Raw genomic sequence first — 3,956 nt, 5'->3', positions numbered from 1 at the left:
ATTTTTTATTCGTAAATGCAGAAGATGTTTGATAAGAATAGTCAGCATGCAGTTGGGTCTGAGGTAGACATGAGTTCATCGGGTGAGTCAACGTGAAATGATAGGTGCGATAATGCTATCATGAGCGATGGCTGGATTTCATAGTGCACACGAACTGAACTCATAAGAAATTTGGCGAGTAGAAAAAATCATTAAGAAATGAAATATAATGAACAATTATTATTAAAAGAATACTATATGATTTAATTGTTATGTTATGCTTGATATAATCACTAGGCCTGGATGCAAGCAGTGTAAATTAATAAATTAATGTCATTTTACCAACAAAGTAGCGCCATACAGTTGATTTCTTCATATTACTAAATATAGATAAATCCTGTGAGAACCCCCCAAAATGCGCATGCTTAATCTAGTAAAGTGTAGCTATGTTTATTTTTAAATTATATGAATTATTATTAATAATATTTATGAAACACTCTAAACGTAAACATAAAGGAACTATGTGAAAAACGCGTCTCTCGTGACGTCACACGGATGACGTTGATTTGGGAACTTATTTCTCGGCTGCGCGCATTATAACAACTGGAAAACTAGCAGTCATTTGCGAATATAAATACTTCACAGGGTGGATTCGCTGCATCTTGCTGCATGTTGTACAACATGGCTGCTCTTCTTGCAGCATACGCATTCTTTGACAGTCATGCCAGCTCAGTGTATTCATCATTCACGGTTTTACTAATTCGGGAATTTTCAAGTAATGCTATCGTCATGATACGCGATTAGAGATGACTGTATGAAATAACTAATCTATAGCCACGTAAAATGCTTCGCACTGTTAGAAAAAGCGCACCATTATGGAAAGCCATCCCCTTCAAAAATAATTTTCAAACATTTCAAATACACAATTTTAAATCAATTTAAAACATTTCAAATTAATTAATAAAAATACAAATTACTTTATATTGTTCGAAAAATTTAAATTTAAAATTTAAAATCAATTCACTGATTAACAAATCAATTTATTAACTTGCAAATTAATTCAGAACTTTCCAAAATAATTGCCTGATATACAAATTTCTTCACATCATTGTAAAAATTCATTTTCTAAACGTACAATTTATTTTCAAAACAACAAACCAATTTACTAACTTGCAATTTAATTGATAACATGTTACATAAACTCACAAATGTTCAAATCTTGCTTCATCACCCTAACAATTGGAATTATAAGTTTCAAATTAATTTACAGAATAACGAATCAGTTCACTAAGTTTGAAATTAATTTATTACTTTTAAAATTAATCACCAGAAATGCGAATCTAACTGTTGGTTACAGAATTATTAGGTAACAAACGACAAAATTGTATAGCTTAAATCACAATGACAAGGTGACTGGCCCTCCACGTACCTACTAAATTCAGACATAAAGCTAAATATGCTTGGCAAAATGGAATATGACTGTATCTATCTCAGTACCGGAAACATTTGAAGCAATATTGCATGTGATTGCATCGTGACATTATTGTTCTTGAGACAGCAAGTTTATTTTTATCTAATATTTCGTTTCCTCTTTCCTCAGTACAAATGTTGGCAACTTTAACATACTGTATAGCTAGTGACGTATACTCCACAGAACATGTAGATTGAGCTACTCTAGCCTAACATGGTTAGTAGGATATGCTACATTGACTTATGGTCCTATTCCCTTTTATACGAAATCACGCATCATTTGACGAACATTTCAATCTACATCAGCAATCTTGTACTATGAGCGAATTAACCATCATCCATAACCTACCCATCATCTATTTAAAGCCTATAACCGTCATATCATAGCAGTCATACATACAACAATCGACATATGAGCTTGAACATAGCTTCCAAGTAGAATTAGATGAAGTTTCTAGATGAAGTTCAGCCTGGTTCCACGCCTCTCCTATCCGTATACATCACGTCATGGTACTATAGCATATTACACTTACTTATTACCATACTAGAGGAGTTTAAAAAACTAAAGTCGTGTGTTATTAGTATTGTTTTTGCATGCGTTAGGCCAGGGTACATGGTAACTTTCGTTCATGAATGTTAAACTATTAAGATATTAATTTTTATTATATACCGGTATTCTGAAACCAGACATAACTGTCAGCAGTGGTGAATATGGGTTAGAAGTCGCATTTGTAGAACCCTGCGTGCTGGGTGCGTCCTACACAATCAGTGCTGTAGTAGACGACGTGCCGTGGCTTTCCTATGATATCTGCCAGGCTGCCGTGTAGTCCTGTATTAGGCACGCTGCACCAAAATCAGAAATGTGTCGGCAGCAACGTATTCTAAACCAAAAAAAATATTAAAAGCAAACAAGAAATTATTATCCTTGATATGCTGTATTTTCATACGTAGGATTTGCGGTAAATTTAAGGTTGTCCGCCATCTTTCTTCCAACAAATGCAACTAGATGAATTAACTCGACATTTTGTGGATCAGTCATTTCATAGACGATACGCTGCAAACAAGCACAATATGACAGATGTCTATGTCATGAGCTCCTGTCGTGAAGATGGCCATAAGCAGCGGATGCGTGTGTCTGTGGAAAGTGAACGGAAGTGTTCATAAATAGGCGCAATAATGTTTTTGTTAAAAAGAAAAGAGGAGAAATTGTATTAAGAAAAAATAGAAGAATCAGCAGGAAAATATACAAAATACAAACAGAGCGACAGAAAGAAAGAGAAAGAGAGAGAGAGAAAAAGAGAGAGCGAGAGAGAGAAAAAAAAGAGAGAGAGCACGAGAGAGAGAGAGAGAGAGAGAGAGAGAGAGAGAGAGAGAGAGAGAGCACGGGCGAATGGGAGAGACTGGTAAATGGCCAGGAATAGAGGCAGGAAGAGGGAGAGGTCAATACGACAGAAAACGACTTGGATAGAAAATATAGAATGAAGAGGAATTGATGTAAAAGAGGAATACAGGCGTATCGACATACAATTGATTGTTAGGATTGAATATTGCAGACATAAAAATCCAGAGAACTGAAGGTGTAGTGAAAATCTAGAGGAAGCGAGAGAGAAAGGATAGTGAGAGAGAGAGAGAGAGAGAGAGAGAGAGAGAGAGAAAGAGAACGAGAGAGAAAAAACACCACCCACCATTGTTTTTGCAATTGCTCGCATTGGGGCAATAGCGGAAGACTGGACGCGCTGCGAGCTTCACTTGGTCCCACACACACGAATCACGACTATCCGGGTTTAGTGGATCAAGAATGACCATCCAGCCTGCGTCAACGTCACAGCCACCACCGCTTTTCTGCAAGAAAAACCTCCTCTGCTGTCCGAGTCCCGAGCTGAAAGAATGATAACAACAAACGTAGAAAATTACAGGCTTACATGTTCATTCGCAAGTAAAGCACCTCAGTTCACACGTCTAAACCTAATGAACACGCTATCCGTTTTTCTCTTATTTAAATAATTGCTTGCGCAAGTACGCGCTCATATGTAACAAATATGTATCGCACTCTGGCACATCGGTTAACCGATCGAATTATCGGTCAGTCGGTCGGATATATCAGAGGATATATCGGTCGACATATCAGTCGGATTATCGGTCAGTCTATTAACCTCAGGGGACATCGTCATCCAGAGTCTGCGCTTGCACACTCGCGCACAAGCGAAGTGAATATACGACGTAAAACCTCAGGTTTTATGGCGACGCAAAGCCGTGTTAGCTTCCTTGTTATTTTTCCGAATCACAAAAGAATGTCCTTTCTCATATCTATCTATTTCATAACGACATTGTGCTTCGTCTGGAAGCTCACTCAAACTACAACCCTGTGCTGTGTTTGCAACCTGGACGGACTTGCGGCCCCGGTTTTTGCGCGCAGCGTACAGCTCGCGGCGAAGCCGCGCCCTAACGCGAATACGCCGCCCCCTTTTTGTCCTCTTAGACAGATATCTGAGACAGGGGTCTGAAAA

At 37.9% G+C, this 3,956-nt stretch overlaps 2 long non-coding RNA genes across 2 annotated transcripts in view; both read right to left on the bottom strand.

The window, feature by feature from the left end:
* Nucleotides 1–3,956, bottom strand: part of LOC106819234 — a 14,528-nt gene that overhangs the window by 7,643 nt on the left and 2,929 nt on the right. The gene's annotated exons all lie outside the window — the stretch shown is intronic.
* Nucleotides 2,080–3,300, bottom strand: LOC106819233. The gene is made up of 2 exons (XR_001395381.1): nucleotides 3,135–3,300; nucleotides 2,080–2,330 (listed from the first exon to the last, which is right to left on the bottom strand). It is a non-coding gene; the product is annotated as an uncharacterized LOC106819233 (long non-coding RNA).

Source organism: Priapulus caudatus, unplaced genomic scaffold (genome assembly GCF_000485595.1).
Source record: "Priapulus caudatus unplaced genomic scaffold, Priapulus_caudatus-5.0.1 Scaffold3008, whole genome shotgun sequence".
Classification (NCBI taxonomy): domain Eukaryota; kingdom Metazoa; phylum Priapulida; class Priapulimorpha; order Priapulimorphida; family Priapulidae; genus Priapulus; species Priapulus caudatus.
The sequence above is the reverse complement of the archived record's forward strand: the minus strand, read 5'-3'. Positions and strand labels throughout refer to the sequence as shown.